Genomic DNA, 14,367 nt, shown 5'->3' with positions numbered 1-14,367 from the left:
TCATAGTCATAGGAATATGTATAAGTCATGAAGAAAGCAATAGCAATATAGCAAACGGTCAAGTGCTAAGCTAACGGAATGTGTCAAGTCAATCACATCATTCTCTAATGATGTGATCCCATTAATCAAATGACAACTCATGTCTATGGCTAGGAAACTTAACCTTCTTTGACTCAATGAGCTAGTCAAGTAGAGGCATACTAGTGACACTATGTTTGTCTATGTATACACACATGTACCAAGTTTCCGGTTAATACAATTCTAGCATGAATAATAAACATTTATCATGGAAATAAGGAAATAAATAATAACTTTATTATTGCCTCTAGGGCATATTTCCTTCATGACTAGATCCCAATCACCTTTGATGGGGCCATGGGGTTGCTTTGAGGAACCCGCGTTGCTTGGCATTGCTAGAATTCTCGGGGCTGGACCTGGGAGAGAAGGGGAATGCTCACATGGATTGTCAAAGAGAGGATTGAGATGCGCTTTCTTGTAATCTTGGACTATGTGCTTATAAATAAAATCAAAGGGGGTCAACGGTTCGACGTCTCACCATAAAGCAACTCGGTTTCCCAAAAGGCACGATGATCAAGGTCGGGATTGAACGCCACATGTAGTGGGACCGGACCCCGAGTAAATCTATCAGTTGGGCTGAAGACTTCGAACTCGGCCTAAGATACAATATGTAGGAACTCGCCTGTTGAGCCAAAGACTCCGGAGCCAAAGTGGAAGAATGTCAGCCTTGGCATTAGAGACCAATTCAGGGGCTACTGGCGGTGTCCTGGACTAGGGGGTGCCAACTTAGTAGGCCCATAGTCATTGGGCTGGGACTATGAGCCCTCATTCTCCTTTGGGTGGACTCCGGAAGCTACACGCCTAGACGTGATCAAGACTACATACACCAAAGACTTGGCGTATACTCCAAGACATCTCTTGCCACCTCTATGCGTACCCCTGGATACCAACCATGTAACCCTAGATGCCCTACCTAGCATGTATATAAGCCAGAGGGTTTAGCCTGTAGAGGGGACCGAATCACAATTACATTCACCTAGCCCTAGAGTTAGGTTTCTCCTTACGATCTCAAGGTAGATCAAACTTGTAGTTGATACATCATCATCAGCATCAATACAATCAGAGCAGGACGTAGGCTATTACCTCTTAAAGAGGGCCCGAACCTGGATAAACACTGCCTCCTTCGTCCCTATTACTATCAATCCAAGATCCACAGCTCGGGACCCCCTACCCCGAGGTCTGCCGGTTTTACCACCAACAAGGCCGAATTGGGAGGGGTTGGAGTCAGACTCCTCCTCCCCCTAGCCGGCACATGAAGGGGTAAACTTTTCCCCTTGGTGGCAACTCCCCCTCTCCCCTCTATCCTATATATACATGAGTATATATGCTCTATTGTACACATAAGTTTTGGAGTCTCCTCTAGTTCTTCTAGTTCTAGTTCTAGCTGGTCCTAGTTGACTAATTAGAGCTAGGCTAATCCTCTTGTACTCATAATTAGAAGCCCCATGTGTTTCTAATCTCCTCCCTCTAATACTCTGGCGATGATTAGCTTTGGAAGTCAAAGCACTCCCGGATCATGAAGGATGCATGCTTGCAACCAAGTGGAGAGGTCATGCTTTCGGTCTTTGGTTCGAGGGACTATTCGTGGGCGGTTCGCGGGATCATTCATCGACAGTCCGAGGGACTCCAAGTACGATCTACACTGACACATTCATCTTCAGTGCAACTCAGTGTTGTAACGATTGTGATCCCAACTCATTATGCATCTTCATATTGATCTTGGGTGTGCGTAGGCATATTTTTTGTTTTCTACTATGTTTCCCAACAGAAAGCACATTCACTCCTTGGTTATTTTGGTAATTCATGTCAACATACATGGTGTTGGACTAATGTTTTCCCTAAGTATATTTCAGGAAGAGTTCAACTTAGGCAAACCTTTGGAATGAGAAGTGGGCCACTTAAGCGGGTATGGAAATGTGTTGACAAAGATTCAAGACTCTACATCTTTGGGTAAGTGATCCAAGGTCACATTGCGTCCATAGGAAAGCCAATACTATTAAGGGATGAGGTTTTCATGACGGTCTAACTGCTCTAATGCTTAGAGACATTGCTCCAAAAACCTTAGTCATGCTCTCGTATCCACTATGTCCAAAACCCTAAAGTTCATCTCGGTCCCACCGAAACACATTCATTCGGATTCATCGAGATACACTTGACATAGCTATTGCCTAAACCCTAGAAACTCGGTCTCAGTGAGTTGGCTCTTTAGTCCCACCGAAGAGCACTTCCAGCCTTCTGTTGTCAACTGAATTCAACTTGGAATTTCTCATCAGTTTCAATGATCTACACTAAAGTGGAAAGTGCTTAGATCAGCTTGACTCGGTCCCACCAAGAGGTTTTATCCTATCTCACTGAAAAGCCTAAAGTTCAAACCTTTTGCACAGGTTGGTCTCATCGAGTGTTTTCACCCAGTCCCACCGAAGTGTGCATAAGGGTGTGTAACTGTTTGATTTTTTGTGATGGTTATATATACCCCCCCCCCCGCCCATCTACCAACTCTGAGAGAGCAACCAGTTCAAAGCTTACACTTCTCATATCTATCTTCTGAGAGACACTATAGGAATCAGGAACTTTGTCGTCTGCCATGGCTGACGGCAAAGGCATGCTTGGCAAACGGCAAAGGCCTTTGCCGTCAACCAGCGGACGACAATAGGTCCTGTGGAATAAGCTACGGCAAATAGCACTTTGCCGCCTACTGGCGGATGGCAAAGATGAAATGGTATTTGTCGTCAGCCAGCAGATGGCAAAGAGCCTAGACGGCTCACATCTTTGACGTCTGCCTACGAACGGCAAAGTGCACAAATATGCCAGCCAAGATGCCCCCCCCCCCCGGTAGCTATCACATGGCAAGCTATGTCGTCTCCTGGCAAATGGCAAAGATGCCAAGGTCTTTGCCGTCTACTAGCGGACGGCAAACATGCCAAATAGGCCCGCCTAGTGCACCCTAGGTTGCATAGGTAGCTACCACGTGGCAGCTTTGCCGTCTGCTGGCAGACCGCAAAGAGCCTGTACGGCCCCTGTTTTTTTCTTAAATTCATTCAATTTCACAGATATGTATACACACATTCGAGAATACTTTCAACAAGCATAACAACACATATATATACCAAATCATATCCCTGCCATATGGATATGATCATCCAACACATATACATACCAAATCAAAAGTCCATATGCAACATATATAGCTAGCCAACATATCCAACAAGCATACAATGGTTTCATCCATACATGCATATATAGGTAGCAAGTTTCACATTCTTCATCCTAAAAAATCAAAACAAAAAGGAAGCACAAGGAGAAGAGTAGACTCCATCAACCAAGCTTCCTCATCGAAAGAAAATCTGCAAATTGGGAAAGAACAAAGTTAGAAGAAGAAGAGGAAGAACAACACTAGAAGAAGAATACTAGCTAGAAGAAGAAGAAAAAAATTCTTCTCTTTCTTTTTCTCCTCTCCTCTTCATTATCTTCTTCTTCTAACTAAGGTAGGTAAAAATGCCATATTTTAGCTAAGCTAGGTAAAAAATGCTAAGTGTAAGTCATTTTAGAGCTAAGCTAGGTAAATAGGTCATTTGGAGCTTAGTAAGGTTATTATGTCATATTCGTGGAAAATAAGCTAAGTCTATGTCGTTTTGGAGGTAACAAAGATTATCATGCCATTTTTGACCTGGGTATGCTAAGTATGTCATAACTAAACTGAAGAAGCTAAGTATAGGCCTTTTTGAGCTAACCTAGGTAGTTATGCCATTTTTGACCTAAGTAAGCTAATTATGTCCTAAATGAACTAGGTAAGCTAAGTATAGATCATTATTGAGCTATCCTAGGTAGTTATGCCATTTTTTAGCTAACTAAGCATATTAAGTCATTTAGGAGGAAAAATGCTAAGTATAGGTCATTTTATAGCTATCCTAGGTAAAGTATAGGTCAACTAAGTGTATTATGTCAATTTGGAGAAAAATAAGGTAAGTATAGGTCAGTTTTGTGGTAACCTTAATGATGATGCAATTTTGAGCCAACTTACGTAAGTAAAGCTCATTTTTTATCTAACTTAGGTAATTATGCCATTTTGGAGGAAAATAAGCTAAATTTGCATTTGTAAAGTAAAACACTAGAGAAAACTTACCCTCATCACAACAAATGTGATGAAAAGTATAGGTCAACGAAATAATCTGCCATTCTTCGAAATCCAATGTTAAGGAATTAGAAGCACCGACGGGTGCAAGATCCCCTTTGAATAGGCTGAGGTTGGATCCACCCCTTTTAGGGTCGTCAGCATTGTACCAAGGCTTTGGACTATGCAAATGATGATTTTTGGCTTCATAGTGTGTTGTCATGAAGTTTGCCGCCTCCTCAGTAATGAATGCCTCAGCCATCGATGCTTCAATTCTACGTTTATTTTTACATTTTGCTCGTAGCGTCTTCTGCATCCTCTCAGTTGCGTCGCACCAAAGATTTTGCAGGTGGTGCAGAGTTTTTGACAACTCTACCTTTGTTGAAGTTCTTCTTGTCTTTCCTGAACTTATGGCGAGGATCTAGGAACTGTCTATGCATGTCGAAGCAAGAAAACTTGCGACCGTCCTGAAGCCAACGAAACTCAAGATCTCCCTTGCATGTGGGGCACGGGAACCTTCCATGCACACACCAGCCAACGAATAGCGCATACACCAGGAAGTCATGCATCAAGTACATGTACCAGACACGCATTATGAAGTTCCGTTTGCTAAAGGCGTCGTATGTCTTGAACCCATTATCCCAGGCTTCTTGTAATTCATCCTTCAGTGGCTGGATGTACACATTCATATTCTTCCCTGGCTAGTTGGGCCCTAGAATTATCAATGTTAGGAAAATGTTCTTTCTTTGCATAATCTGTCCAGGGGGGAGATTGAGTGGAAAGACAAATACGGGCCAACAACTGTATTGGGCTACCGTCAGACCAAACACACTGAACCATCCGTGCTGATGCCGACTCGATGCCTCAGATCTGCCTCTTTGTCATCATGTAATGCATCGAAGCGCTTCCATGCTTCACCGTCCGATGTGTGCACCATCATCAGCTTCCCATCTGCATCTAGTTGGGTTCTTATGCCCGTTTTGTGCCATGACATCTGTCTGGCCGTCTCTTTGACCATGAAAAGACGTTGAAGTCTTGGTACGATTGGCATATACCGAAGAACATTAATAGGGATTTTGGTCTACGTCTTCTCACCATACCGTTGTCTACCACAACATACCTGGGTGACTTGCAAGTGGGACAATAGTTCAAGTCCGCATACTGAAGACTAAATAAGGCACATCCTTTCTCACATGCATGTATCTTCTCATAGGGCATCTTAAGAGCACGGAGGATTTTTTCTGGCTGGTACAGGTTTGCAGGTAGTACTTGGCCTTTGGGTAGAAAACGTCCAAATACTATCATCATTGCGTCGTAGCATTCTCTGCCCAAGTTGAATTGAGCCTTCAGAGGCATTATTTGTGAGATGGCATCCAGCTGACAAAGCTCAATGTGCTTGTGGAGAGGACATTTTGAACACTCCAACATTTCATTAAAGGCCTTTGCAGATTTGTCCATCTCATCGCCCGAGTCCCGAGCATCATCAAAGTCTTGCACCATGTGTTGCATCCCGGTACCATGCTCGTCGGTGCAACAACGAAGCACCTCAACTCTGGCACGTTGGGCAGACTAGTCATGGAATGTCCACACTATATAATATGGCGTAAAACCCCTCTTCTGTAGGTGTTTCCCCATTTCATCCTATATCCTCTTGTGCCAATTGTTGCACCCGGCACAGGGCACCATGTTGTCCTCTGGCCATTTGCAAATGCGGCTCTTGGAAACCCCATGATTTTTGTTAACCATTCAATTGTCATGTCTTTCTGACTAGCCTGACCAGTGTACATCCACGCACGATCACTCATCTTGCCTAGCTACTGGACACATAAGAAATATATATATATATGTATATATGTATATATAGAGAGAGAGTAACACTATTCTAATCCCAGGATGAGAATAACTATTCAGATCATGAATCGGGCCTATAAGAGGCCGCGGAGATGTTCCCGGGTCTAAAAAAGCCAGGCCACCTGAACTTCTCGTAAAAGAAAAAAATTCCCTCGACGCCCACCTTATCCACTCCCCCAGCGTCCTCCCACAATCCTCCCCGGCTAACCTCCCGTCGCCGCCCCCTGGCTCCGGTGCGCCTCTTGCCGCTAGCCCCACGGATCTGGCGCGCCTCCTGCCGCTAGCCCCACGGCCCCGGTGTGCTTCCTGCGGCCCCCCGACGCGCCTCCCGCCGCAGCCCTTCCGGCCTCGATGACTGCACTGACCACCTCCACCTTCTTCCACCGCCGCATTGTCCACGGTTACCTTCTTCCACCATGGCGCCAGCCATCCCCTCCTTCTTCCACCATGGAGCCAGCCTCCCCGTCCTTCCACCATGCTGCCAGGCCCTCTGCTCTTGAGCTTCGCCGTGGGAAACTTCCCACGCCCCGTCACTGATGGCCTCTAGCACCGCACCTAGCTGGCGACGCTGCCACCACCCCGCCCCAAGCCAGCGACACCGTCGGAGCCCCGCCCCCAACCGACGATGTGCTGCATCACCTCCTAGAGAATCTCGAGGTTGCCTAATCAGACGAAGATCATTCACCACCCTCCACTCTCTGAGACTCCGATGACCACCAGCCCACGCGCGGATTGGGTGCTATGCTGCAAATGGAGGAGACATCAAACTTCAGATGGAGGAGGCCATGACCTGCAGTCGGCCTCGCGCAATCGCCATTCTATGCCATGGATCGAGCAGCCGCCATCCCCAGAGGGTCCCCACGGCCACCCCGCAGCCATCCCCTTGGGTCTGCACTACCTCCGCCACTCACCACCCGACGCGTCGCCGCCCAGACGGATCCATGCTGCTCCTCCCTGTCCTGGCTGATACCACCACTAGCGCCTCCTCAGCACCCAACATGGTGTGGCCATCGTTCTCGGCTCGATCATTGTCTCTGTCCGATATTTTTGCAATACCAGAGTTCAGAGTGACTGCTTGTTTAGTTTGCATGGAAGGTGCTCGTCTAAATGTCTGTGAGCATACTTTTTTATTCCTAAACTAAAAATTACTTGTGTTCCTGATAGTTGTTACTCTAAACGTGCATGGTTAACTGATGTGAAACTTTTCGTTTTGGGAATTTTGATCTTCTGTTTGTTTTTATTTGTGGTCAATTCTTAGTTTTATGTTCTATACAAACTAGACGGCACCGCGTTCACATATATAAATAGGAGAACTGTACAAAGATACATATAAGTTAACACTGTCAGATGTTCAAACATGAAAAAGAAAGGAAGAAAGTCAGAAACAAAACAATAGGAGTTAAACTTGAGAGACCCCGCTCGTCTGAAAATAGTAGGTAGTTTAGGGTGAGTTCTAGGAGAGCAGGAACCGCACTACTAATGATGCGAAGGAAAACTAAGCAAAATGTTTAGAGATCCCACTCCTAAAAGTTCAGAAAAAAGAGGGACAAAGTTCTTTGTTCGGTGATGTGTGGTGAGTGGATAGGGAAAAGGAAATGAAGTTGTGGTAGAGAAAAAGGCCACCTCTTCTCACGTGGCACTCTACTTCTCAATTATATAACTATTAATGTAACTTATTAAGAAGAATATTCTTCTATATAGAGCAATGCTATGTTGTAAAAAGAAAAACATGCACGCATTAGTGCATGTTGTTTATTTTGGACTCCAGTACAACCTTGCTCAAACATGGAAAAAATTTCCTCCTTTTATTTTGAAATAAAGCTTCTTTGGGTGATGATCTACTACCAGAAAAATGTAACAGCTATAGTTTTGAAAACGGCATGCAAAAATGGGGGAAATGCTAAAGTACCAATGAAAACTAATGCGACAAAACCAGGGGGTTAGCGTTCTAGCGTTTTTGAATCGCTTTCTTTCCGTACTTCACTTGGGAAAATATGTGAGAACTTCAAATATAAAAAAACAGAAGTTCACACAAAGTAAAAAAGTTAAAGCAATTAAAAAACTTAAAAATGTGGTTCCTAATTTTTTTATATGTCACATTTTCCTGGTTCCTAAAAAACCTAGAAGTTCAAAGTAAAGTAGGAGCCGTTCAATTTTAATTACAAAACTCCTCAGTACTAAAGAATAAAACCAAGAAGTTCAAATTAAAATAACAAAGAAGTTCAAATAACTTAAAAAATGTTTTTTTCTCATCTCGAAAAAAACCTAGAAGCTCAAATTAAAATATCAAAGAAGTTCGATGTTTATTACAAACAAAAAATTTCAAATTTCAAAAACAAAGTAGTTCAAAAAAGATTACATAAAATGGACATTCCCCATTTCTAAAAAGTCTGGAATTTGAAATTAAAATTAAAAATAAATCCAAAATTTTGTTTTTTTAAATAAATAAAAACCTAGAAGTTCAATTTAGAATAACACAACATTTCATTTGCACCATTTGATTTTCACAGTTAGAAAAAACCCGAGAAGTTCATATTTTAACAACTAGGAAGTTTGATTTTAAAAACTCAAATCTCCCTTGCTACTAAACAAAATAAAATCAAGAAGTTCAAAATAAAATAACAGAGTAGTTTGATGTATATGAAAAATCAAATTATTTATATTTCTATGAAAAATAAAAGTATGAAGTTCAGTTTAAAAATAGTTTTATGCTTATTTAAATTCAAATCCAAATAACAAAGAAGTTCGAAGTATATAAAAACTTAAATTTTTTTCTCGTTACTAAGGAATAAAATCGAACACAATTCTGTACTAAAAAAAATATGTGAAGTTCAAATTTAAATAACACATAAGTTCAAAGTATATTAAAACCTAGGATTAGAAGCTCGGAAAACAAAAACAAAAAACAATGCCATTTTGGGCATTTTCCCCAATACTAAAAGATTAAAACCAAGAAGTTTAGTTTTAAAAATGAAGTTGTTCAATGTATATATAAAACTCATGTTTTCTCGCTACTAATGAATAAAACCAAGAAGTTCAATTGGAAAAAATGTAGCAATTTGATATTTATTTGAAAAAATCAGATTTTTCCTGTTACTAAAGAATAAAACCAATAAGTTCAATTCGAAATAACGAAGAAGTTCGATGTTTCTGAAAAATCCTCCAATTTTCACATTTCTAAAAATACACAATGAAGTTCAAATAAAAAAGGTAGTTTGGTTCAATGTATATAAAAAACACTGATACTTTCACGTAACCGAGAGAAGTTCGGATTGATAATTGCCAGAAGTTCACGTACTACACTGTGTGTATTTGCATGAAAAAGAGAATAAAAAAGCAAAGGCTAAAAATTTTGTTGCTAGAAGTTCAAGTGCTCCGCCTGAGAAAGTTTAGAAATTCTTGGGAGAGAGGTTAAGCAAAAATACGTGACAGAAGTTCAAGGTGAAAACAGCGGGAAGTTCCACAACTACACGGAATGCGTTTCAGATAAGAATATAAGAATAGAAAACTAAAAGGATTAAAAGGTTTGTTGCAAGAAGTTCACGTGCTCCTCCTGGTGAAGTTCAAGGACTCTAGTGCGAGACATCCGACCTTCAATTACATGTAAAAAAACAGGCAAAAACGACGTTGTTTTGCCATTTTTAAAACTGCTCTCAAATGACAAAAAATTGTAACGCATGTCTACATGAAAAAGATGCTACTATTCATAAGCTTTTCAACGGTATATTATATGCTACATTCCGATGAATGGTTTAAAAGTTTTACATATATCGTTAAAAACCTTCGCGAGTATGAAAAACTGATCAACACGAAAAAGTTGCATGTTTTCAACAGCTCTCCATCGGTATATCATTTGCTCAATTCCCGTAAGTGGTTTGGGAGTTACGGGAAAAAACACGTCAAAATCAGAGTGAAGTTCAAAACAGAACTGCCACAGAATTTCAACTACTACACTGAATGAATTTCGGATGAAAAACTTTTAAAACCGTCGCAAGTCTGCAAAAATGATCAACACGGAAAAGTTGCGTGTTTACAGCAGCTTTCCATCGGTATATTACTTGCTCAATTCCGGTGAGTGGATGGAGAGCTACAAGCAAAAAATAGCATGTGAAAAACATAGTGAAGTTCAAGTACACGTGACGAGAAGTTCAGGTTCGTCATGCGGTGCATTTTCGACGAATCTATTTCGCATAAAGGCAGAACGAACGATCTCGGCATTTTTGAAATTACTTGAAAACAGGTAGGAATCAGAGAAAACCGTCAACATGAAAACATTTTGCATTTTCCGTAACTTTAATGGTATATTATTTGCCCCATTCCGATAAAGTTTGTGCAAATTACGGGGAAAATACGTTTTTCGCCATTTTCGAAATTGACTTAAAACCGTAAAGAAATGGGATGAACAATATGTACCAAAAAGTTTCGCATTTTTTCAAGCTTTCCAACGCCGTATCATGTGCTGCATTCGGACGCACGATTAAAAAATGAGCTCGAAAATACGAACTCAGTGGTACTTGTACCATTTTCTAAATTACTCTTTAACCATTCAAAATTAGAAAAAACTTTCAACATGAAAAAGTAGTGCATTTTCATAAGCTTTCAATGCCATATCATATGCCTCAATTGGATTAGCCATTTAGAAATGTCATCGAAAATATGAAGTCGGCTGTTCGGTTTGCGAAATTTTATGTTTTTCTAAATTAATCTTTAATCATAGGGAACTAGAGAAAACTATCAAATATGGAAGGAGCGGTTTTGCAGCAGCTTTCCAACGCCATATTATTTGCCTCATTCCAATAAACGGTTTAGAAATGCGATCGAAAATACGATTCACGTTTTTTTGTGTGAAGAAAAAACGGTTTTCAAAACTGCTCTTAAACCGCTTGCATTTTGATAAAAATTTAAGTTGGGTCATGATACTGGTGTCCATATATAGCTTTCCAACGGTATATCGCATACCCCGTTTGGGCAATGTTGGCGGAAGTTCAACCTAGTTCAGAGGGAAGTTCAACGTGCTACTTGCAGGCAAGTCAGGTTGTGATCAGAATATTATTCAAAGGGAACTTCCCGAGTAACGCGCCTGACCTTCCCCGTGTGCTAGGTTGAACTTCAGCTAAAAGGTGTCCAATGGGGCTTGCTATATACCGTTCGAAAGCTATGGACACCAGTATCATGACCCAAGTTAAATTTTTGGCAAAATGTAAGCGGTTTAAGAGCAGTTTTGAAAACCGTTTTTTCTTCGTACAAAAAACGTGAATCGTATTTTTGATCGCATTTTTAAACCGCTTATCAGAATGGCGCAAATAATATGTCGTTGGAAAGCTGCTGCAAAACCGCTCCTTCCACATTTTTAAAGTTTTCTCTAATTCCCTACGGTTAAAGAGTAATTCGGAAAATCGTAGAATTTTGCAAACGGAACACCCGAGTTTGTATTTTCGATATCATTTCTAAACTGCTAATCCAATTGAGGCAAAAAATATGGCGTTGAAAAGCTTATGGAAATGATCTACTTTTTCATGTTAAAAGTTTTTTCTAATTTTGAACAGTTTAAAAGTAATTTAGAAAACGGTACAAGTTCCACCGGGTTCATATTTTCGAGCTAATTTTTTAACCGTACGTCCAAATGCAGCAAATGATATGGCGTTGGAAATCTCGAAGAAATTCGAAACTTTCTTGTATATATTGTTTCTCCTAATTCATTATGGTTTTATGTCAGTTTTGAAAATGGCTAAAAGCATATTTTTGCCATAATTTCTACAAACTTTATCGGAATGGGGCATATAATATACCGCTGAAAAGCTACGGAAAATGTGAAACTTTTTCATGTTGATGGTTTTCTCTGATTCCTAGCCGTTTTTAAGTAAATTCAAAAACAGCGAGATCACTCGTTCTGCCTTTAATGCGAAACAGATTCTTCGTAAATGCACCGCGTGAAGAACCTGAACTTCTGGGCATGTCTACTTAACTTCACTCTGTTTTGCACGTGTTTTTTTGCTCGTAGATCTCCATCCACTCAATGGAATTGAGCAAGTGATATACCGACGGGAAGCTGCTGTAAACACGCAACTTTCCTGTGTTGATCATTTTTTCATACTCACGACGGTTTTAAAGTTTTTCATCTGAAATTCATTTAGTGTAGTAGTTGAACTTCTGTGGCAGTTCTGTTTTGAACTTCATTCTGTTTTTGACGTGATGTTTTTCCCGTAAATCCCAAACCACTTACAGGAATTGAGCAAATGATATACCAATGGAAAGCTATTGAAAACACGCAACTTTTTCATGGTGATCAGTTTTTCATACTCGTGACGGTTCAAAATATTTTTTTGAATACGTAAAAATGTGTTTTTAACGGTATACATAAACTTTTAAACCATTCATCGGAATATAGCATATAATATACCGTAGGAAAGCTTATGAATAGGAGCATCTTTTTCATGTAGACAAACGTTACAATATTTTGTCGTTTGAGAGCAGTATTAAAAATGGCAAAAACAACGTCGTTTGAGAGCAGTTTTAAAAATGGCAAAAACAACGTCGTTTTTGCCTGTTTTTACATGTAATTGAAGGTCGGACGTCTCGCACTAGAGATCTTGAACTTCACCGTGAGGAGCACGTGAACTTCTTTGCAACAAACCTTTTAAGCTTTTTGTTTTGTATTCTTATATTCTTATCTGAAACGCATTCCGTGTAGTAGTTGAACTTCCTGCTGTTTTCACCTTGAACTTCTGTCACGTATTTTTGTTCAACCTCTCGCACAATTTTTTTGAACTTTTTCGGGCCAAGCTCTTGAACTTGTAACAACAAAACTTTTTGCCTTTGCTTTTTCATTATTATTTTTCATAGAAAACGCACACTGTGTAGTACGTGAACTTCTGTTTTTTAGAATATGAAAATATTGAACTTTTGTAATTAATATCGGACTGCTTCGTTATTTCAAATTGAACTTCTTGGATTATCATTAGTAAGTGGGAAAATTCGAGTTTTTAGTAAATATTGATCTGCTTCATTTTAAAAAATTGAACTTCTTGGTTTCATTATCTAGTAACAAGGAAAATATGAGTTTTTCATACATAGATTTTTTTTGTTTGTAATTTTCTCATCCATTCATCAGCGTTACACAAATGATATTCTTTTTGAACAAACCTCTCTCACAATATATATTTTTACTTTCTCCGATCGAGGACTTGAACTTACACAAATTATATTCCTATTATTTTGAAGTAAATTAGAAAATGAGGAGATCATGATTTTTTTCCTTCATCGTGAATGGAAATGCACTACATGAAGTAGTTGAACTTCTCGGGCATGTCTGTTTGAACTTCACTCTGTTTTTGACGTGCTGTTTTTTGCACTACGTGAATTTAGTTGAACTTCTGGGGCATGTCTGTTTGAACTTCACTTTGTTTCACTCTGAGTTTTCTATAATCATCAAACTTCTCCGTCTTTTTAATTTGGACTTCATGGTTTTATTTCTTTTAGTAACGGGTAAAATCTATATAAAATGCACACCATGCAGTACATGAACTTTTGCTTATTACGAATGTGAATTTCTCTTTATTTTGCTTTAGTAATGGAAAAAAGTATGAGTTTTTTTATATACATAGAACATTTATAAAAAAATTATTTTAACTTCTTTGTGTATTTTTTAGAAATGTGAAAATTAAAGTTTTGTTAGAAACATCAAACTTCTTCACTATTTTGAAACTTATTGGTTTTATTCTCTAGTAATCGGAAAAATCTAAGATTTTAAATAAATATCAAACTGCTCTACTTTTTCCCATTGAACTTCTTCGTTATTTTTAATTGAACTTATTGGTTTATTCTTTAGTAACCGAAAAAAATCTGAATTTTCAAATTTAATATCAAACTGCTCCATTTTTTAAATATAAAATCAAACTGCTCCTTTATTAACATAAAAAATCTAGGTTTGTAATAAACATCGAACCGCTCATCTATTTTTAATTTGAACTTCTTGAGGTTTAGTGAGAAGTTCATTTTTATGCATTGTGAAATGTTGCACTTTTTGATGAACTTTATTGTTGTTTTATTTTCTGTCTTTTTAGTGCAAATTGAACTACACAAGTTTCACATGGTGTACTTCTGTCTTTTTAATAAAGACAACAAATTTCTACACACAACGTTTTCTATAATACCCAAAAATTTCCCAAGTCATTTTTTATTACTCAGACAACAACTCACGCCCACAGTCTTTTTTTGACTTCTATTAGCAATAGAAAAAATATCATGGCACTATAAATAAAGCCTCCACTGTCCTCCCCGCAACATCACCCACCAGCACCTCTACATAGTTTTTTTGGACGATACCA

Source organism: Triticum aestivum, chromosome 4A (genome assembly GCF_018294505.1).
Source record: "Triticum aestivum cultivar Chinese Spring chromosome 4A, IWGSC CS RefSeq v2.1, whole genome shotgun sequence".
Lineage (NCBI taxonomy): Eukaryota > Viridiplantae > Streptophyta > Magnoliopsida > Poales > Poaceae > Triticum > Triticum aestivum.
This window is presented reverse-complemented; position numbering follows the sequence as displayed.